Raw genomic sequence first — 24,003 nt, forward strand, 5'->3', positions numbered from 1 at the left:
CTATTGACTCTCACTCTGACTCGGTTCTTGCTAACATTCACATCTCCATCTCCAACACACTTGACATCCTTGCCCCTGCCATGAGGATCCTCATGAAGCCTGCCTTCAAGTGCAACAGTTGGTATGATTTTGACCTAGCCTCGCTGAAAAGCAAATGCAGAGTTGCGGAACAGAAGTGGCTGGCCTCGTGCACATCCTCTGACAAATTGGCCTGTCGCCTGCTCCAGACCCTCCATCCGGTCCAAAAAGTGGGCCCACCTCCAAACCTGCATCTCTGGGGCCAGCAACAACACGGCTGAATTTTTCAAAATCTGCAAGGAACTTGCCAATCCTAATGTAGTTTCTACTTCTCCTCTTCCTTCCCAGGCCTTCTGCATGGCTTTAGCCTCCCACTTCTCAACAAAAACTCAGGACATCCTGTGCTCACTCTCCTCTACTCCCTTCCCTCATCCACCCAAATCTATGCAGCCCTTGGCCCTCTCTCTCTCTCTCTCTCTCTCTCTCTCTCTCTCTCTCTCTCTCTCTCTCTCTGTCTCTCTCTCACTCTCTCTCTCTCTCCGTCTCCATCCCTCCTACTCTCCTCATTCTCGCCCATAGCACCGGAGAGGTCACCAAGACTGTTTGCTCTATGAAAGTCTCCTCCAAACAGGTGCTTCGAATTGATTGTGTCCTCCCACGTATTCCTCATCTTATGAGATTTGTATCCTGCCAGCTTTGCTGCTTCGGAAAAAAAATTCTCGGCAGAGGGCGCTGTGCACGAGGTCGTGGCGTCGATGTCCCTCGACGGGCTCCATACTGTGTCAACGTCACCATCAGTATAAATAGCTTGTGCCGCGCCCATTGGTTTCAGTTCCGTTTTTCTGATTGCTTCGCTCTCGAGAACGGCGAGCTTCGAAATTGTCTTCAGAAAATTTCGTCTTCCACCCCTACTACACCCAAGACGGCGTTCAAGAAGCGTATTGACTGCGGATCGAAAATGTCGATTACAGAGCCTCACCGCATGTCTTTGGTGCCTAGGTTCAGACAATCGAACTGGCGACTGTGGCTCCTGTCAGTCGATGATGGAGAATACCCTTCGTGAGAGGAAAGGTAAACTGGCGGTGGGGCGGGAAGCTTCCAAGGCCTCCTCGAAGGCCTCGTCAAAAAAGCATAGATAATCGAGCGATTCGAAAGAATTGCATCACCGTAAACATTCTAAGAGGTCTCGATCATGCAGTAGATCGAGACACTCATCTTCCTCTTCAAAGAAGGTTAAGAGGAGACATAGATCTCCCTCCTCTTCCTCTGATGCGTCTACCGAATTGATAAGATGTCTGACTAAGTCGGATTCCCCAAGAAAATGGGATGAATTTAGAAGGAAGCTGATGAAGGTCTTTGCAGCCTCAACCCCCTCAGAGAAGCCTCAAAAGAGCCAGACCCCAGTCGCTCCATTGAACGAAACAGGGAAGTCAGGAACTACTGTGGAAAGATCCAGTAGTAAAGGTGAACCTCGAAAATCTCAAGTCGATTTCAAATCGTCGAAGATTCATCGAGAATCGAGTGTTTCCACGACACAGACTAAAAAACATAAGTTGTTGAAGCCCTCGACGACTTCGCCGACGCCATCGGCGCCGATGGCTTCGACATCAAACCAAAGGTGTTTTCGACACCTTTGTCGAAGACTTCATCGGTGTCTTCGAAGACTCCTTCGATACCATCAAAGATTCCTTCGACCCAAACTCAAGTACAGGAAAGGCGATTTACTCCTTTACCTAAATCAGACTTCTTTAAGTCTATGTCTTCTATATTTGAAGAAAGTGTCTCTGAGGAAGGAGATTCTCATTTTGGAGTACAATATGGTACCAGAGAGGTTCCAGAAGAATTAATCGATCCAGAATCGAAAATGAGAGACCTGTGTGTCGCCCTTCACTCTGCTAATGGCATTGATACGTTACCAGACCTAGAGTTTGGAAAACCTGACCCTGCAGAACATGCGGATTCAGGGTACAGGAGTCTAATGAATAGGGTTGTTGAATACATGGGCTGGGGTAGAGCCATACCCACTTTTGATCAGGATGATATGACTGATTTCTGATGTTTGTTAATCTGCTTAGAAACGCATGCTGTGCATAGTCCGACATCCAGTGGTCAATGCGGAGTATTGCATCTTGTTTTTCGAAAGTCGAAAAGGGGTCATCGACATAGGCTTGTCTGTAATACTATCCCTATAGTGGCGTGTAGTGTACCCAAAATCCCTCGCGCGTCGAGGTCCCTCAGATTGTTTTTTTCCACCCAGAATACTGGTCGCCTTATGAGGAGCTTGTAAGAGACATTGGCCCTCATTACGACCCTGGCGGAAAGTGACTGACCGGACCGCCACAGCGTAAATAGCGTTTCCGCCATTGCACGAAGGAGCAAAGTGCGGCCCATTCCGACCCATCGGGCACGAGCACCACGGCATGGCGGAAGTGCAAAGTCCGCGATGGTGGAAATGACCCCAAAACGGCCCACACCGCCGCCGTACGGCGCCCTAGGTGCAATACCGCCACCCATCACAGCGGACACCGCAGTGTGCGCCTACCGGAAAGTACGGTGACCGTAAATATACGGAAACGGAAGTAAAAACATGGGCCCGGAACGGGAAACATCCCGCCGTACACCTATAAAACCACAAAAACCACACAACCACTAAAAACACTACCCCGAGACACACCCTAACCCGTCATCCACCCTAGCGAAACCAAGAAAAATGGGAAAAGTAGCGAAGAAAGCGTGCGACCGCAAGCGGCAGGTCCACTTCTCCCGTGAGGAACTCACCGTGCTAACAGAGACCCTCCAGGAGAATGCTGCCGTCGTCTTCTCCACGCAAATGGCCAGGACGGCACTTGCGAACAAGAAGGCCATATGGGCTCTGGTGGCACAGCGGGTAAGTGCGGTGGGGACCGCACCCCGCAACCCACAGCAATGCAGAAAGCGATGGGACGACCTGCGGATACGCGTCCGCAGCATACTCTCTGCCAACCGCAACATTGCCACAGCCACCGGGGGAGGTCCTGAATCACCCATCAAGTTGACCCCCTGGGAAGAAATCTGTGCCTCCACCATCGGAATGGAGAGCATAGAGGGAGTCGGAGGGATGGAGAAAGGAGTGCAGACATCCGAAGATTCAGGTAGGTGGGCCAGATAAAACAATGCTAAATCCACAATGTCCAATCATGTGAAGTACCATGTGTCCACGTAGTGCAACAGAAACACATGTCCAGGAGAACGTCCACACACATCGCCCTGATAGCGCACTTTAAAACTCACAATAAATACATAAATAATTAAAAACCCCTAAAACACCCACTACACGTGCAGCAGGCACACCCTAACTGCAGGCTGCCAAACAACTGCACCCTCACTCCACACACAAATGAAAGCACCTCCAAGGCCCCGACCCAAATCACCCTCAGGTACCACCCCAATGCATGTGATACAATGCCATTCCAATACCCACAGACCCATTAATAACCCTCGCCCTCCTTTACTCCACCACAGGGTCCGATCCAAAAGACGAGCATCAGGACACCCCTACCAGCACACCTGCAAAGAGGGCCAAGACCAACGGCCAAAGACCCTCCACCTCAGCTGCACGCATCAAGACACGGCAGCAGCACAAATCAGGTGGCAGCACAGAGGAGGGAACATCAACAGGCACCCCAGCAGCCAGCATGCCCACAACACCACCACCACAGGTCCCCCCAACGGATGCCACAGAAGGCACTGCCTCTGGTGGCAGCAGCACCATAGGTGACACCCCATTGATGGCAGCATGCTCCGACACAGAAGACGGGGATGTCGAAGTCAGATCCATCCATGACCTGTCCCATTCCCCCTGTCTGTCTCATCCCGTACAACATGAGGATACCACGCAGGGGCACCCACAAGACGACGACTGGCCATCCCCCACAAGCCCTGTGGCAAGGCAACATGAGGTCAACAGCCCCTCTGTGACACCCCCGCAATTGGCCATGGCCCAGCAGAGGCAACAGTCCCTCGACCAGTTAATTGTGCAACAGCAGCAACTGGCCACGCTCCTCAAGGACCATGCCGATGAATGTGGGCGCACTAAGGCAGACATAGAAACATCAACTGAGACACTCAGGGCAGAAATGGAGAGAAGTACAGAGACACTAAGGGCACAAATGGAGAGTAGCACCGAGAGCCTGAGGGGGGAACTGCATGCGACGTCCAAAGACGTATGTGCCGAACTTGCCGCAGTGCGCCGTGTGCTCACTGAGCTCTCACAAACCCTTAGGGACATGCATGGACGTGAGCAGGCAGAGACATCATCCGTTGCAAGTTCTGTCCAGGGCAGCCCCCAACGTAGATCTGGGAGGAACCTGCGCTCCACAGGCAGGGGTGCCCCTGATACCCGCAGAGGGGGCTTGCAATAGCGACAGCCCACTGACAATGAGCATCTTTGGACACTGGTGTTCGGGGGGGAGGTAGGAGGGTGGAGGGGGTGTGTTGGGCTCACTTGGGTGGCGGGTCGATAGGGTGTTCAACATGATATCACATATGCCATAAACAGTGCACGATCAACCAATGAGATGTGTGGACAATGATCTTTGTGTACTAGGCCATCATAGGCGTACAGTCCATATTGTGCATGTACCAGACACACACAGTGCCACGAGTCCCGTGTCCTTGTATCAGCCACCAGGCGTGAGTGCTAGAAGCATGCATCAATGAGATGCTGACGAATGTCACGGCCCTCCGGTGCCTCGCAGACTCCTTGAGGTGCTGCCACATCCCCACCCTCATCATGACCATCATTAGGTGCTTGCAGTTCTGCGTCAGGGGGCATGGGCACATTTCTACGTACGCACATGTTGTGGAGCATGACACATGCCATGACCATCTTTGCAACCTTCTCATGGCGGTACAGGAGTGCCCCGCCAGACCTGCTGAGGCAGCGGAAACGAGTCTTCAGTAGGCCGAATGCCTGTTCAATGACTACACGGGTACGTGAGTGGGCATGGTTGTAGTCCTCCTCATGTTGGTCCCGTGGGTTCCGGACTGGTGTGAGGAGCCATCTCTTCAGTGGATACCCAGCATCACCTGTATGTGGACGATAAACGTATGATGTGGAATGCCATTGCTACGTATGCACACCCCCCCCCCTTCCTGCCAGGTCATTGCCGCATCACATACCCCACATCATCATGCATGAAATGAGACTCACCGAGTAGCCAGGATCTGTTCCCTGCGTGTCGCTCCATGTAGCGTGGTATAGTAGAGTTCCTCAAGACCATAGAATCATGGGTTGATCCAGGGAATCTGGCACAACAATGTGTAATGATCCTGTTGGAGTCGCACACCATTTGTACATTCAGGGAATGAAATTGTTTTCAGTTGCGGTACTGGGCCTCCATGGCATGTGGGACGACCAATTCCACATGGGTGCAGTCGATGGCACCAATGCAACCCGGTATGCCGGCAAGTGCATGGAATCCCACTTTTGTGTTGGTAATTTCCTGCTCCGAGCGTGGTAGAGAGATGTAGTCGTCTGCGTGCTGCAGGAGGGCATCGAGCACTTGCAATAGTGTCCGTGAGAACAGTGGCTGAGAAATGCCATGCAACTGTCCGACTGTGTGCTGGTAGGTGCCTGTGGCCAGGAAGTGGAGTACAGACACCACCTTCAGTAGGGGTGGGATGGCGGTTGGGCTATCTATCATGCTGACAAGGTCAGCGTGTGTCATGTCCACAATGGTGGCTATGGTGTCCCGGTCCAAACGGTAGAGGGTGTGGATCTGCTCATCAGTGAGGTTGAACGGATGTGCTCGGAGGCGTGGGATTGCGGGCTGCCTGCGTGGTGGTAGTGGCTGTGCTGGCGGCCCTTGCTGGGCCTGCCTTGGCCTCCTCCTCCTCCTGCGTCTCCTCCGTGCAGCCGGTTGTAGTTGGTGTTCATCTTCTTCTTGGAGTTGGAGTACTTGCAGTGCTATCAGGTCCCCCAGGGCCAACATCGCGAGTCCTGCCGGTAGCATTTCGGAGTGGGTGTGGTTGTGGGAGGAGACTGGGTGTGCAATTTATGTGTTTTCAGGCTGTATGGCCTCCACCTGTGGTGATTCATTCCACCTGTGCAAGCTGCTCTCCCCTTTGGGCGAGCACGTCCCGCACACAACGCTGCAATTCGAGGAATGGCATCTTGCTATTGCAATCATGTATTTGTACCCGATGGCCGTGTAACATTTGTTGATATGTACATTCGGCTATGGTCCCATTGTTTCACATACAATCTTTGCAGTCGCGAACAGACTTGTGATGGGTCAGTGGAACGTAGTACTCGAGTAACGGTGGGCCCTCATGCATCACTGTACCGAGTTGCAACGACGGGCGGGGCGTCCCATTAGTGGGTGAAGGCAGTTGCCATTTTCACACACAGCCGCACTAGATGGATTAATTTGTGATTTCAAACGGCCACAGATGCCTTTTCGACGTGATGTTGCAAATGAGGAATTCGAAGGGCGGCGCTTTCGGTTTTCAGCTAGCGGTGAGGAGATGCCCACAGGTCTGACTGCAAATATAACGTTCTATTGTTCAATGTCCTTGAGACAGGGGCCATGGCGAGGATGCAATGATTGATATGAATAGTTTGGGATGCGCAATAGCGACGTGGGCGATGAGGCCGGACGTTCCCAAATACATGTTACTTCACAACACTACGGGCTGGGGCACTGTGGATTTTGCAGGCTGCATAACGCACAGACTCAATGGAAATTTCTAATGTTATGTGAGTAAATATTCAGGCGTTTTTATACCGGGATGAGGGAATGATGAATGGATGCATGGGCAGGTGATTTGATACAGGGTTTGCCATGTACAGGGCTTCTTGGAATCTATCCGCCTCCCCTGCGCTATGTGATGCAGGGCTGCCATAGTGGGACCATCGTCTATCTGGCCTTGTTGAGCCCTCCCTGTCTCGACGCGCCTTCAGACACTTGTGTCCATGCACGCTAACATTCCCATCTGATGGAATCTGGTTTGACAGACGCATGCACAGGTACACTCGTTTGTGATGGTGTTTACACCTCGATATAGATGGTTATGAGTCGCAAGTGGTTTTGGGGTGGTGATGATCCTTTGGAGTGGGCTAGCATGCATATGGCTGTGGATTTAGTGTGATCATTGAAGTGAGTTGTTCGAATGTAGTTCTGATGGCCATTCTGTTCTTTTTCTTTTCTTTTGGTTGACAGGTATCTCCTCCCCTTTTGCCACTGCCATCTGTATGCCACTCCTGCAGATGGCTTTTACTCCCGACACCTGCTGCTTCGTGTTAATCAGTGGAGCAGCATTATGATCTTATGGGACGATCGCCAATGGGCCACATGCCCTTACGCAGTACTAGTGGCTCGGAGCAACATTTCGGCCTTTCAGCTGGACTAGTGCCTCCCCATTGGGACGGCCCTGCGGTTCTGTGCGCTTCCATGTTGCCTTTTCGTACGTGAATGTGGCTCTGTGTACCATGATGGAACAGGGCGTCACACAAGTAGTAGCTGGTCATTCCTTGCGGATGCAGCCCACAATGGTGATATGTGTTTTGGAGTTCATGGACTAATGGCTGTATGGGCTTGGTGATTTTGTTGTGCATTAAATGTCTATTCTGATATGGGCCGTGTAGCGTTCTTCTTTGCGAGTGATGTGGCATATTCCTATTTGGGGAGCGATGTATTGTGAGGAGATCTGCATTGGGTTCCAGCTTCGGAGTTTAGTTGCGTGGTACTGTGCTGGGAGCGTTTGCCTACGGAGCCCAGTGAGGTCAGGGATGGGGGCTGCCAATATGACTGTTTGAATGTTGTCATGCTCAGGGGCGGGGGATTGGGTTTTGTGTAACAGATGCCGGTCAGCCAGGTGGACTGGTGGAATGATGTGATTTTCGGAATATTGCTGGTCACAGGTGCCTGTGTTTGCGTGCGTTTCTGGGGGGGGGACTGTGGTCATGTCCATTGGAATGGCTTCTGTATTCGTGCCATCTGTGCCCTGCAGCTCCCATTGGCCCCTCTTGTGATTCTTTTGTTCGTTGGCATGCATGGGTGACTTGTACATTTCACTGGTTGCATTGTGACTTCATTGCACCTACGGGGAGTTGTACTTTGTGGGCAGGGAGCGGTGTACAGGCACTCAGTGGGGCCGTTTACGGTTGATTCGCGATGCCGTACTTCTCACCATGGCGGAATGGTACTTTCCGCCATGCTTGATGGCGTTAGGTACATGTCCGCTAGGGTCGGAATTCGCGTACCCTTGCGCCATGGTGGTATTTACGGTTTGGCGTGGCACGCGCGCGCGCGTACTTGGTGCATTAAGCGTTGGCGTTCACTACGGTGTCGCTAATGGCTTCGTACTTTGCGGTGACGGGTCATAGTCGCACCGAGCGCTATTCGATGGCGGTATTGCATTTCCGCCATCGTTTTCCGATTTCCGACAGGGTCGTAATGAGGCCCCTTGCCATTTACCATTTACTCGACCCTTGGTCGATTTGTCCGTTATTATTAACTTGTACCACCTCCAGCCCTCTTTCGACGCCCATTCAACTTCCCTGCCGTGTCAAGATCTTGGACGGCGGTGGTTTCGATGGAGGTGATCCTATTGGCGCTGCCGAACACATGGCCCGGCCTCACCGGCCTACACAGTAGGGAGAGTGGGGGTTGGTGTGGACATTTCTGTTTCTTCTAGAATGCCTTTCCTTTTCTCCCCCCTTTCCTTCCGGTTCGTTATCACTGGTTACGTCCTTAACTATGGAGAGGACTCCTTTTAGATTTTTCAACAAAAAGGGAAAGAATCCAGGACGGAGCGCCCAATCAGGTGCAAGAAAGGTTTTTTAATTATATATTTTCTTAACACAATGGCCCTTAGTGTGACATGTGTTTTGGCCCGGACGGCCTTCCTCAAAACAGGGCTAAATACATTCCCTTATCAGGAGTTATGCTAATCCTCACAAAAGATTCCTGGGTTTGCTCCCAAAGGTTAAGCAGCAAGTCATTCGCGTTGGCTAGACAAGTGAAAGGAACGTTACTTTCTTTTGTGTTAATATATAATTAAAAAACCTTTCTTTCACCTGATTGGGCGCTCCGTCCTGGATTCTTTCCCTTTTTGTTTAGTCATTTATGACAGGTTCTCCCGGCTGCCCGTCCATCCAGTGACCTGCGACCTTCTTTTGAAATTAGTATCTAAAACCTAAGGGTCATTTACCTTTTGCAATTAACTTACAAGACTTGCAGGGTCTTTTTTGTGAGTCTCTTGGTCGCCAAAAAGACCAGCTGTTCCAACCAGCCTCGGTTCACCTGAAGTCCTTTTAGATTTTGCCCACATTGTAATGGCAAATTTCCATGGAAGGACAAGCATAAGCGGTGTAACTGCTGCTTACCCCACGACCACAACGAGGCTGGGTGTGCGGCCTGTAAACTTCTTCGTCCAAAAACTTTGAAGGAACGCAGGGTCAAAAGCTGGGCAGCCTACGCATGTCGAAGGGTGATTTCTCACCCGTGGCCGCCGCGGCCAAATGTGAGACGAGGGGGATGATGATAATGCTACCTCCGGAATGGAGGTTGTTGACCTCTCATTGGAGCGCTCTGGCTCCATCGCGTCTGTCCCCGGCCCCGAAAAGCTCGGCTCTGGCCCTACTTATGGGGATGTACACCCCTGCAACGCCGACGCACACAAAAAAGTCACTAAACACACAACCCACTGCCATTTGTTGAGTAAATCGAAGGCGGCCTCGGCGCCAATGGAGACGCCGAATCAACCGGCTGCCTCCGCCGACCGTAAGGGCCAGCAACCCTCCCGGCAGCCGCATGCGCGCCTAGCGACTGGGCCGTCTTCAATTAAGGGCACTACCACCAAAACATCAGTCGAAACGCCTCGGAAGAGGGCGTCCGTCGACGGTAAGGTTCCGGCTCCGCCGAAAACTATTCACGACCAGCCCTCAATTGCGCAGCTAGTCGTGGAAAGCATAGCTAGAATAGTCTCCAAAGACTCTCAGAAACAGGTGGTGATGGAGTCACCAAAGCCCATTCAGAGGGTCAGGGAGACGCCGAAATCTACTGAGGTTACGCCGGAACCTCCTCCCACGTCGAAGGGAAAACCCAGAGATATGTCCCCATCGCCGGGCCCACAAGAAGGTTTCTCAGAGGGTGACGGGGGGGGGGTATATCCTTCACGCTATGGGACAGATCTCAGCGCCTAGAGGCGTAGGAGCAAGCCTTTCCGCAACTACACCATTCAGGGTTATCCCAGTGGACTAGGGGAAGATTTGAATCATGTATTGACAAGCTAGATGGGTTTGTGTCCACTTCTGAGCACATTTCACCTAAAAGGCCAAGGGAGGTGTTCCCTGAAGACCCTAAGGCCAAATTCCCAAGACTTTTTGACCCACTTGAGGAAAAAATAGATACATATGACCTCACTGAAGAGGGTGCACACTTTCAGGAAGAGGAAGAATTCCTTAATACTGAAGATCTACAAGAACCTATAGGGGCCTTTGCCAGGGCTGTGGTTCACATATGTCTGGGTCTTCCTCAGTCACCAGGGGCGTCAACAGATCTTGATGTTTTAGATCTACCCTCTCCACGCCGGACAGAGAACCTTCGCCTGTGGACGATCAACCCACATTCGATGCAATGCTACTCAAGGCGGCAGCACATTTTCAAATTGATACGGGGGAGACTACCCCAGAAGTAGATTTTGTTAAAAGAATAATTAAGGAAAAGCCGCCTGCTAGCCAAGCCATACCCCTTCTCGCCTCAATCAAGAGACGCCTCGTTCCCTCTTTATCTACACCTGCATTAATTAGAGGTGTCAATCCAAGAATCGAGAAGCTTTTTAGCCCCTCACCTTCTGATCCCTTATATATAAGGGGTCATTCCATACCAGATTCCCTGGTAGTAACTACCATGAGGAAAAGGGAAGGGGTTCCGCTATCTACTAGCGAAGCACCTCCGGACAAAGAGAGGAAGAAGCTTTATGCCTTAGGGAAGAGGATTACACCCTCGGCAGCTTTTGCCACAAATACAACTTTGTTAGCTAGCTACGCCGATGCCCAATGGGGACTGTTGCGCGAAGGCCTACAAGAAAGTCCCTGAGCCCTTGCGAACCCGCTTATTAGCCACTGTGACAGAAGGTACTCAGGTAAACCAAAGCATCATCAAGAACACCTTAGATGCTGCGGAAACGGCTGGACGTTCCCTAGTCCAGGGCGTACTTCATAAGCGACATGCTTGGCTCAGAAACTCAGGTTTCAAGCCAGAAACACAGGCGTCCCTCATAAACAAACCCCTTGAAGACTAAACCTTGTTTGGTAAGGCGGTTGATGACGCAGTGGAAACAGCTAAAAAGGAACACAAAACATTAAAAACCCTGGACCAAATCACAAGACCTCCTAATAAGCGAGGTTATGGCAACAGGCGCTTTTTTCGTGGCCAACGACAAAATCGACAATACACCTCAGCCAGCAACTGGCCCTCCCCTCAGGGAACCAGTGGACAGTATGCTCAAAGAGGACAACGTCGTGGCAAGGGAAGAGGTCGGGGCCCCACTCCAAGTGGCTCCCCGGCTACCACCACCACCAAATGACCTGAAAGTTCGGGTCCCCTCTCATGCATCTCCGGTCGGGAGCCGGTTAACATCATTTCTGCAAACATGGGAGGGAATTACCACAGACCTTTGGGTACTGTCAACAATAGCCCACGGTTACTACATCGAATTCAGTCAGTCGCCAACATTCAGACCCCCAAGGGGAAGATGTCTATCACCAGAACACCTCTCCGTCCTTCTTCAGGAAGTCGAACTGCTGCTGGAAAAAGGAGCCATAGAGGTTGTGCCTCTATCACAGGTAAAGGAGGGTATTTATTCAGTGTACTTCCTTGTAACCCAAAAAGGATTTAACCATGCGCCCTGTATTAGATCTGCGCCCAGCGAACAAATTTGTGAAACCTCAAAAATTTCGTATGGGGACTTTGCAGGAGGTAATCCCCCTGCTCACACGGGGTGTTTACATGGCAACACTGGACATGAAAGATGCATACTTTCATATTTCAATGTTTCCAGCGCACAGGAAATACCTCAGGTTCATGATAGAAGGCAAACACTATCAGTTGCTACCCTTTGGGATAGCCTCAGCGCCAAGGGTATTCACTAAGGTGCTGGCAGTGGCACCGGCACACCTGCGCAGGTTGTCCATTCCGGTCGACCCTTATCTCGACGCTCGACGACTGGCTCATAACAGGGGATTCTTACGAAACATGCTTCTCAAATACCCAAAAGACTGTAGACCTCTTGTTCCAACCGGGCTTCTCCATCAACGAGAAGTCCAGTCTAGACCCCAGCCAAGTGAAGCAATTCCTAGGGGCTCTAATTCGAACAAAGGACAGCCTCGTCTTCGCCTCCAACGAGAGGGTCCAAAACATGGCGTTTCAGATCACTCAATATGTAGCCAGTCGAGAGGTGACGGTACGCAAAGCCATGAGATTGCTAGGAATGATGGCGTCCTGTATTTATTTGGTCCCTCGCGCGCCTGCGCATGCGCCCAATGCAAGAGTGGCTCAACAGCCAGTGGTGTCAGGCCAACAGACAATGGGACGATCTAGTGGTTGTCTTGCAAGCCTTGGTTCTCTCGCTGCGGTGGTGGTCGGGGGATAACCTTGTGTTGGGTAAATCCTTTGCCACCCCCGCAGTGGATGCCACACTAACCACAGACGCATCCCTCACAGGAAGGGGGGCTCACCTATCCCATCACACTGCACACGGAGTTTGGACTCCAAGTGTGGCGTCCAAATACATAAACCTGCTGGAATTGTTGGCGGTCTTCAAAGCACTGAAGGCCTTCCAGACACACCTATAAGGGAAAACAGTGCTGATCCTCACAGACAGCACTACGGCCAGGTACTACCTGAACAAGTAAGGGGGCACTCACTCTCCAGGACTATCCAAGCTGTCCCATTACATCTGGAAGTGGGCTCTCAAACACAACCTGTTCCTGTTATCTCAACATGTACCAGGGGACCTCAATCTTCTGGCAGACGGACTCAGCAGAGACTTCCCTCTGCCCACAGTGTACGAATGGCGATTGCACGAAGACATCGTCTGCAACGTTTTCGCAGAATAGGGCTTCCCAGAGATCGACCTGTTCGCAACTCTGGAGAACACCCAATGCCAAGATTACACCTCCAGGTACCCCCAGAACCACTCCAAGTGGAACAGTCTCTGGATAACATGGTAAGGGAAATCTTTATACGCTTTTCCCCCGTCTCTTCTTCTCAACAAGATGGTGCACAAGATGCACCAGGAACCAGTTACCATACCATACTGATGGCCCCCATGTGGGCCCGCCAACCCTGGTTCGCTCATCTGATGTCTCTGTCTACTCAAGTGAAACTACCCTGCCCATACAAAATGTTGTCACAGGACAGGGGCCAAATGCTGCATCCATTCCCACAGACCCTGAACGTGGCAGCCTGGCTCCTGAGGTCATAGAATTTGGACATTTGCAGCTCCCTCAGAGATGCATGAACATTCTCAGAGAGGCAAGGAAACCAAACACTTGTTACTGCTATTCTAGTAAGTGGAAACGGCTCGTCATCTGGTGTAACTCAAAGAGCATCAACCCCGTTGACTGCTCTCCCACCCATATTGTTCTATACCTGACTCACTTGCTGGACTCAGGGTTGGTCTTTAATTCTATTAAAGTTCACCTTGCTGCACTCTCCGCCTACACTACGTCTCATGTTGGAAAGTTCCAGTTATTAAAGCCTTCATGGAGGGAGTGAAAAGAATTCACCCTCCTATATCTAACCCAGCTCCCGGATGGGACCTGAACGTTGTTTTAACCAGGCTAATGGGCTCCCACTTCGAGCGCATGCATAAAGCGACCCTTAACAATCTCACTCTTAAGAATGCTTTCTTGATAGCTATCACCTCCATTAGGAGAGTGAGTGAACTACAAGCGTTCTCTATCTTAGATCCCTTTGTAACAGTTCACAAAGATAAGGAGGTTCTACACACACACCCTAGGTTTGCACCGAAATTCATTTCAAAGTTTCATGAACTACCAACGTTCTTTCAAAACCCATCGAACTTGGGAGAAAAGAGCCTGCACAAACTGGATGTGCGCAGGGCGGTCATGTTTTATATGGAAATAACTCGACCACTAAGAAAGACTAATCAGTTCTTTGTCTCAGTGGCAGCAGGAAGAGAAGGAGATGCAGTTTCCAAATCCACTAGATCTAGATGGATTGTCCAGTGCATCACTCTCTTTTACACTCTTGCTAAGAGAGAACTGCCCTTCAAGCTTAGAGCACATTCTACTCGAGGCACTGGGGCATCCATAGCATTTATTGCAAATCTTCCCCTTGAGACCATTTGCAAGGCGGCAACCTGAAGTTCTGTACACACCTTTACAAAACAATATTGTCTAGATGCCCATTCTAGATATTATTCCCAGGTGGGACAAGCAATACTAAGACATCTTTTCTCTACTATTCCTTCTCACAACCCACCTCCAACTGCGGGTACTACTCGCTAGTCTATGCGCAGCATGTGATTGTAAGCAGATTAACAAACATCAGAAGACATGCATTACTTACCATAAAAGCACTTCTGATGGTTGTATCTGCTTAGATTCACATGCTGTGCACTGCTCGGATGGAAGGAACATAGACGTCTTATTACTTTCTCTCTTTTCTGTACTCACTCACGTTAGTCATAAGGCTCCCTCATGGCAGAAAAATACAAAGGAGGGACCTCGACGCGTGAGGGACTTTGGGTACACTACACGTCACTATAGGGATGGTATTACAGACACACCTATGTCGACATCCCCTTTTCGACTTTCGAAAAACAAGATGCAATACTCCGCAGCGACCACTGGATGTCGGACTATGCACAGCATGTGAATCTAAGCAGATACAACCATCAGAAATGCTTTTAGGGTAAGTAGTGCATGTCATACTTGATCAGGGCCCCCAGAAGGACCCAGTTCTCCCCGTCCATCGGGCACTTCAGAGAACAGTGGAAAACAACTGGGAGGTTCTTCAACAGTAATTTTCCCAAAAAGTACAGAACGTCTAGTTCTGACCCTGATTACTTAAGTAGGCATCCCGCTCCAGAAAGTCTGGTTATTCAGGCAGCAACTTCGTCAAGACAAACAGTCTATGCATCTATCCCCCCCGGATAGCGAGGATAACAAGGTGGATGCTTGGGCCCGTATGGTTTTTATCTCGGGTAGCATGACTCTCAAGTCAACTAATGTCACCTGTACCCTGGCCAGGTTTACCCATACCCTGTGGGACTGCATTTCGGCGGCGGCTGAACATATTCTGGAAGGTGTGGAAAGGGAAGGCTTCCTGAATATTGTCAAAGACGGAAAGAAGGCAATGGGGGAATGTCTCCAGTCTGGACTGGATACTGCTGATAGTATTAGCAGATCCATGGCTGCAAGCACAGTGTTACGCAGATTTGCATGGTTGAGGAAGTCGGTGTTTGCACCAGACGTGCAGGCCAGGCTACTTAACATGCCTTTTGATGGCTTGGGGCTGTTTGGTAGTAAAGCTGATGAAAGCTTAGAAAAACTACAGACCTCAAAATCGGCGGCTAAATCTCTTAGCGCCTCTATGCGACAGCCTCAGAAACCTTATTCGGGCTCATCTTCCTAGAGAGGTCGTTCTTTTTGGTACTGCTCCTCTTTTGGTAGAGGAAGAGGACAGGCCATACAAAGAGGCAAAAGAAATGTCGCTCGTGGTGGATGAGGAAAAAGTGCAAAAACAGCCTCAGGAATGGCATCTTTACCCTCAGCCACTCCTGCAGCTGCCTCCAAGTCACTCTGAGGCCTTATCACACAAAACCCCAGTGGGAGGCAGAACCCAGTGGGAGGCAGAATCTCTCCGCATCTGAAAGAATGGCGGGGCATTACTTCAGATGCTTGGGTACTGGCGACAGTATCTCAAGGTTTTTTTTTTTTTTTTAATTTTATTAATTATGCAAACAGAACAATACAAACCAACCAAGCAGTATAATTGTAACAGTTCTATTACACACCATTTTATCTTAGTCACTGCTCTCCCAGTCCCACCCCCCTCCATGAGCCTACCTATTATTCACATTCAGTGTCTACTACATGCGGCAGGGTCTCATTTCCCTCGGATTCTGTTGGGTCTGATATTACTCCAAACATTTCTGCTATTAGTGATTTCCATGCCATCAAGGTACCCGCCTCTTCCTCCCCACTCACGCTGCTCGTTTCTTGCCATACCGCCATTTCAACCTCCGCCCATTTTTGCAAATTGTTCCACCATACTTCCACCCGTGGCTTGTGGCATTTCTTCCAACCCATGGCAATTCTCCGTTTTGCGAGCACATATGCCAGATCTTTCGGTTTCACAAAATGCTTGAGTTTCCGTGATTTGGGGAACCCGCCCAGTAAATAGGCCCACGCCGTATCTATGACAAGCGTAATCCCCTTTTCTGCCAATTTCTGCGCTGCTTCTCCCCAAAAGCACTGAATTATTGGGCATGACCTAAACATGTGTGTCATGTCAGCATTTTCTTGGTTACATTTAGGGCACGCTTGTCTATCAGAATTACTGAACTTAGATATCCTCAAAGGGGTCATGTATGCTCTGTGCGTTATATACAGCTGTATTTGTTGTAGCCTGGCATTTCTCGACACTTTCTTGTGATAGCCCAGGGCACGTTCCCACATCCCATCCTCCATCGGGGCTCCCACCTCCGCTTCCCAATCCAGTCTCAGACTTGTCAATTCCTTCCCCACCTTAGTCATCATCATTTCATATAATCTAGAGATCTCCTGCCCCCCCTCTGATATGTCATATGTTGCCCCCACGACTGCATCTGGTTCCTCTATCAATACTGTTTCTGGCCATATTTGCCGGATCTTCTGCACCATCCTATTATACATAACATATTGACCCGTATGTAATCCTGCCTCTTCGTTAAGTTCTTTAAAATCTCTAATGGTCCCCCCCTGCCAAACATCCCCTAACGTTACTAACCCCACCGATTCCCAGTAAGTCCTGATAATCACCCTCATCTGTTTATCCCCTCCTGTCAAAGCGACCAGTGGTATCTGCGGGGAGCATGGGAATGGATCCTCCATCATGCGGCATGCTCGACGCCAGATTTTCCATCCAAGCATCATCATCCCAGGGCGCTCCTTCATTTCGGTTTCAGGCAACCAAATCATTTCTCTCAAGTAATACGGGGTACTGTCTTGCCCAAACAGCCTGTGTTCAGGGGTCACTTCATCAGAGAGCCATTTAGCCACATATTGTAGTTGACCTGCCAAATAATAAGCCTCAAAATTAGGCAGTCTGATACCTCCTTTTTCGTAGAAGTTCTGCAGTTTCCATAACGCCACTCTATTCCGGGTGCCCTGCCACAGGAAGTCCCTACACATGCTATTCAGCCTAGTAAAAAACGTCTTGGGTATCATATATGGGATGTTACTAAAGTAATGCAGGAGCCTGGGCAGGGCCACCATCTTGAGCATAGCCCCCCGTCCCATCATTGCTAAGGGCAGTTTCTCCCAAAATTTCATGCTGTTCTTAATTTTCCCAATGGCTATTTTGGTGTTGTATCTATGTTCTTCTTCCACCGTCTGATACACGTCTATTCCAAGGTAACGAAAGGAGCCAATCGCCCAGGGTATTTGTAGTACCGGCAACCTGTCTACAGAGGTTCCCTTATAGCTACCTAACGGGAATATGCTGGACTTTTGAGGGTTCACCATTATACCTGACAACTTTGCATACCTCTCCATCACTTCAAGTATGTATTGGAGATTTTCTTCCGGGTATTGCAAATATAATAATAAATCGTCTGCGTACAAGGATATTAGGTGTCTTTCTCCCTCTATCTCAATACCTATCATATCATATTGCTGCCTGAGGTATATTGCCAGGGGTTCCAGAGCTAGAATATAAAGCATCGGAGACCAGGGGCACCCTTGCCTGGTGCCTCTACTAAGTTGCCATCTCTCGGATATCACCCATCCTGTTCGGACTCTGGCTAGCGGCTCACTGTACAACATCTTTGCCCACCTGATGTAGCCTGGCCCCACTCCGTACCCTCGCAGGGCTGCCAATAGCCATGACCATTTTACCGAATCGAAGGCTTTTACTGCGTCTAAAGACACGATCGCCATTTCACCCTCATTCCTGCTACCCCATTCGATCACCCGGTGGAGTCTCCTATGGTTATGAGTTATATTTCTATTCGGGACATAGCCCGTTTGGTCAGGGTGTATCAATCTACCGATTACTTTCCGCAGTCTGTTTGCCAGGACAGCCGTCAATATCTTGCTGCCCTGGTTCAGCATCGACAAAGGCCTATAGGAGCTGCAACTATGCCCTGGTTTGTTGGGTTTGGGAAGCAGTATTATGATCGCTTCTCTGAGCGACTCCGGCAACCTTCCCAGTTCAAAAGCTTCATTAAGCATTTCTAGCATCGGGGGGAGCACTTCCTCTTTGTATACTTTAAAAAATTATCTAGGGAACCCATCTGCTCCTGGGGTCTTACTAGTAGGCAACTGCTTCACCACCTCCACCAACTCATCCAAGGTGATTGGCGCATCCAGCTCCTCTCTCTCCTCTTCACTGATCTTGGGCAGTCCTATATCTTCTAGCGTTTCGATTATCTCTTGTTGGTCACCCCCCGCCTCAACCCATATAGCACCTTGTAGTAATCCGCAAACTCCTTATTGACCCCTTCTTGAGTGGCCACTTCGTCCCCATCTCCACTATTTATTGTCCTAATCGGGGGCCTAGGGGTTTCGTTTTTGTATAGCCAAGCCAGAAGGCGACCTGTTTTATCTCCACCCGCATGTTGCCTCTGAATATACTTGTTGTAATTGAGGTTACAGAGTCTTTCCCAGTGCTCTGCGCACTGCTGCTGTAGTGTGAGTACCAGCTCGGTGTCCACCCTGCTATTCTTTAATGCAGTTTCTAGCTCATCTTCTGTCCTCTGTAGGTCAGTCAAGACCCCTTCCTGTAGCCCTTTGGACTTAGCAATGGCAACCCCTCGCATCACCACCTTAAAGGCTTCCCATAATGTGCCCGCAGAATCAACACTACCAGTATTAATCTCAAAAAAGTTAGTGATCTCATCCCTAATACCTTCTCTGAAGACTGGATTTTTAAGCGCCTCCGCTCGGAGGCGCCATGTAGGGATACTCGCCCTCGGGGGGCGATATTGCCATCCAAGAATCAGAGGCGAATGATCCGAGAGGACCCTTGCCTTATATTCGATTTGAGTAATCTCTGTCATTACATCTGCTGTGGCAAAAACATAATCGAGCCTTGTATGTAGTTGGTGCGTGGCCGAATAATGCGAATATTGTTTATCATTAGGATGTTTCATTCTCCACGCATCCGTCAATCCGAAATCCACTAGCAGTGCCTGCAACGCCTTAGCCGCTGGGGTGGGCCTATCCATCCCGCTATCAGATCTGTCTACCATAGGGTTTAACACACAATTAAAGTCCCCCCCCCCCAAATCACCGCACTCCCCACACACATACTAAGATTGGTGCCCAGAGTTGTAAAGTATGCCGCCGTGTTTCGATTGGGGGCATACATATTTACAATGCTTACTTCTTGGTTCTCCACCAGCCCTTTTAGTATGACCATTCTCCCATCTGTCTCTACCACTTCTCGTATTGGTTGGAACGGGACATGTGGCGCTACCCAAATCAACACTCCTCGAGCATAGGCGGAATATTGTGAGCCCACCACGGTCCCCCTCCATTTTTTCTTAACCAGTTCCAGCTTCTCCCGCGTCAAGTGCGTCTCCTGTAATAGTGCAATATCTATTTTTTGCATTCTCAGATATAGCATGACCTTATTTCTTTTTAAATAACTTGAGGCCCCTGACATTCCACGTTATTATTTTTTTGATTTCCAATAGGTCGTTAATATCCTTCTCCCTGCTTTCCAGCTGATCCCGCCTAATCATGTAGTGCAAATACCACATTCTGACTCTTCCATGTAGGCCCATGATAAAACTTAAACTCCCCATAACCATATATACACCCCCCCTCCTCTTCCCAAAACTCCACCCCACTGCACACAACCCGTTCCCTCCCTTACCCCTCCCGTCCCCAACAAATGCCCAGCTCCAGCCCTGGATCTCAGCCCCCCCCCCCGCATCTGGTCCTGTCACGATTCCGAAAACAAGGGCCCCGCGGGGCGTCACCGAACTAACAGTGACCTAACTAAATATACTACTAAGGGGTTCAACGATTACCTCCCTGGAGCTTCCATTTATCCGAATGGGATGGTTGCATCCACCGGGGCCCGCCAGCACATATTTGCTGCTGCACATGCCCCACAAGCTCTACTTGACACTATAGTCCAGTCCCAATGTCTTGTCTATGCCACCCAAGGTGACTCAGCTGCAAGTTACTTATCTTCTGCAACACCCGTCTGAACATCCGACTCCTGAGGGCGTCCCTGCAAATCCAGCTATTCCATAGCATCTTTTGGTGTCTCAAATAACAGTGTTTTGCTCTTGTAAAACACTTTCAATTTGGCTGGGTAGAGCAACATGTAGCGGAAGCCAGCCTCTCTCAACCTTCTTTTCACCGCCCGTAGTTCATCCTGCTGCGCTGTACGTGCAGAGTATAATCCGGGTACGCCGCAATTTTCGCCGGCCCCCTTTCAATCGCCCCCCCCCCCTCCGAAAAAATTCAAGTATCTTTTCTCGATCTCGGTAATTTAGAATCTTTGCAATCAGTGGAATCGGGGGGGGGGGCTCCTGGGGGTGGTCTTCTTGTCAAGGCTCTGTGCGCCCTCTCAACTGCAAACCCTTGGGTCAGTGCACCACCTGTAATCTCCTGCAGGAGCATGGTTCCACATATTCTGTCGGATTAGACTCCTCCATTCCTTCCGGCAGGCCTACAATACGAATGTTATTACGTCGGGCACGCCCTTCTGCCTCCTCCGCCCTGTATTCCAGGTTGCCCACCCGCTGCACAAGGGCATGGAGTTCCGATCCGTGGGCGGCACACGCTGCCGTGTTCAGGGCCATCTCCTTTTACAAGATTCCAGTCCGCTCTGCGATCGTGCGCACGTCCTGTCTCAGCAAATTGACTTCCTCTTGGACCGCACCGATCTTGAGGTCCAGGGCCACTTGCAAGTCGTTCATTGCCAGGCCCAGTTTAGTCTCCCAGGCAACTTTCAGATCCGCTATCGCTGCCAGCACTTCTCGGATCATGCCCGGTGTCTCCGCTGCCGCCGTGCCAGCGTCTTTACTTGTGCCCTTCTCTGCGCCTGGGGGTGACTTGGTGTAGGTCTCCAGCGTGGACTGCTTGTTCTTGGGCTTGACAATTCTAGAAGACATCCTGCTATGCAGTCCTGGCAAAAGCCAGCAGCACCACCCCACGCACAGGGAGTTCACCAGGTGCTAGGCCACTCTTGGCAGTGCTGGGGCCGACACAGCTGTGCCCAAATGTGTCCCTGTTACACGCGCCACGCCTCAGATGGGCTGTGTTTTCTCACACACCTTCGCCCTTGCGGTACAGCACCGCCTGTCTCCGCTACAATCCCACAGTGGCTGTCAGTCATATGCCCTTGTTGGCCCAGCACTCTCCCACCACGGCTCCCCTTCAGCTCTCAGGCCATCCAAGCCGCAGTCCGGTCCAAGGTATTATCCCCCGGCTCCTCAGCAGGAGAGGCCACCTCTCAATGTATTTGAGGGCCAGCAATGTTCCAGATTAACTTCTGCTTCCAACCGACTGTGGGACACTGTAAGGTCCCAACCTCTCCGGAGTTAGCAAGTCAGGACATCTGCACTGTGTCTCTTCCTGATTCCCAACTTGTCGCCGCTGGCATATGTGCTTCGGGTGTCGCCTCACACCCCCCACCTCTCCCAGAGCTTTATATATCTGTCAGTGCACCTCAAGGCGCCTCAGTGTCTGGTCTGCACAGTATCCGAGGCTCCTGAAAAGCACCCCCCAGGAGCGTGTCTTGCCTCTAGGTGCTAGTTCTCCTCTCAGCGCCAGTCACCTCACCACCCACTGGTAGTCCAGTTGTAGTGTATAACTTTGTATGTGACTTCAATGTGAGCTGTTGGCAGCCTTCTTTAATCCATTTTATTACCACTCCTATGTGAGGACTGCTATTGTGTGTGTGCAGCTAGCTTCTTGCCTCCAGGCGAAGGGGCCACCGCTACTTCGCTGTAGCCAGCCTTGTGCCCAGCGTAGCGCTCGTCCGCTTCAGCGCACCGATTCAATGTATACGCTGTAGCTCCCTCAGCGTTCGAACTGTCTGTTCAGCGGGCCCGGCGCCCGCCACCAGTTTGTTTGTTTTTTCAAGAGTCTCTGCAGCCGCCGGCTGTGCACCCGCGCGCACATGAAGCGCAGCTTCAGAGGTGCCTCACCATCGCCAACACACTTCTCGGCCCACAGGCACGGCCACATCAGCACGCCTCGCGCCCTCCACTCCACAGCGCCAAGGCCCTCCAAAGTCCACACAGGGTGCGCTCAGCGATCGTGGATCTCTGCTGGGCTCACAGCAGCGCCCCCGGGCCTCTCAGAGAATCCTTTGTTCTCGCCGCCATCTTGTATCGCATTTCTCAACCAGCGCTCGTAATTAAAGACGGTTGTAACTTTCTGACCGTGCATCGCCCGTGCACCAAAGTTTCAACGAGTGCGCTCCCTGCATTTAGAGTCCTGGATTTTATTTTTCAGCGCTGGCAGGCATCTCCCGCTGCAACCACATCAAGGATCAATCGAGGATCGCAGGAGCTCCACTAGAGTACATCCTCTCACATGGCCATCCTAGCCGCGCCCCGACAGTAGCTCAAGGTTACTGCCTTCCCTTCCTAAAAAGGCCTCAGGACCATCCACCGGGAACCAACTCTGTCAAAATTCCAGATCAGCTCCTGTTGCAGGAAATTTTAACCCTGCTAGAGAAAGGTGCATTAGAACATGTACCTGTAGCGGAGAGGAACAAGGGTTGGTACTCCCCTTATTTTCTCATCCCAAAGGATGGAGGATTGAGACCCAACTTGTACAACTTCCTCAGGAAGGACAGGTTCAATATGGTTACCCTTTCCCAAATCCTTCAGTCTCTTCAACTCCAAGACTGTATGGTGTTACTGGACCTTCAGGATGCTTACTTTCATGTGCCTATCCATCCCAAGCACAGGAAGTACCTGAGGTTCGCGGTTGGTGGTTCTCGTTATCCGTTTCGAATTCTGCCATTTGGGCTGAGCTCCGCCCTAAGGGTTTTCACCAAGTAGATGGTGGTCGAGGCTGTGAATCTCAGGAGAGGGGGGTGGGGAAGTTCACGTCTACCCCTACCTAGACGATTGGCTGAGCGCCGAACAAGTCTGTGAACATCTCAGCGTAACCTACCACTCTCTCCACAGACACTGCTTCTCCCTCAATTACAAGAGGTCCCACATGATACCATCTCAAAGACTCCAATTTATTGGAGCAGTCCTGGCTGCTTTCTCTGGGAAAGCCTCCCCACCCAAGGTGAGCTGAACACATTCTGCAGATGGTTACCAAATTCCAGAGTGTCCAGCATCTTCCGGCTTCCATTTTTTTGAGATTGCTCGGTCTCATGGCATCCTGCATTGTCCTGGTGGCAAAGGATCGCCTGAGAATGAGATCCCTCCATTGCTCTCAGTTTTCAGGCAGAATATCAGACCACCTGAAAGGTCCAAGCAGTCTCTCTTAGGACCTTCTGTGGTGGGCTTGCAAGGACAACATTTTCAAGGGAGAATCTTTTTGCCAGCCATTGCTGGAGATAACAATAGTGACGGATGCCTCACTCATGGGGTGGGAAGCCCACACCAACGATTTGACAATCGGTGAGCATTGATCTCCATTAGAGTCCAAACTACACATCAACCTTTTGGAGATGAGGGCAATCAGACTAGCGCTGAAGGCCTTTCTGCCCTCTGTACGGGGAAAGAATGTCCTGATAATGACGGACAACCCAGTGGCCATGTACTACCTCAACAAGA

At 50.6% G+C, this 24,003-nt stretch overlaps 1 protein-coding gene across 1 annotated transcript in view; it reads left to right on the plus strand.

The window, feature by feature from the left end:
* Positions 1–24,003, plus strand: part of TXNRD2 (thioredoxin reductase 2) — a 1,379,521-nt gene that overhangs the window by 659,333 nt on the left and 696,185 nt on the right. The gene's annotated exons all lie outside the window — the stretch shown is intronic.

Source organism: Ambystoma mexicanum, chromosome 10 (assembly GCF_040938575.1).
Source record: "Ambystoma mexicanum isolate Mex_15411 chromosome 10, UKY_AmexF1_1, whole genome shotgun sequence".
NCBI lineage: Eukaryota > Metazoa > Chordata > Amphibia > Caudata > Ambystomatidae > Ambystoma > Ambystoma mexicanum.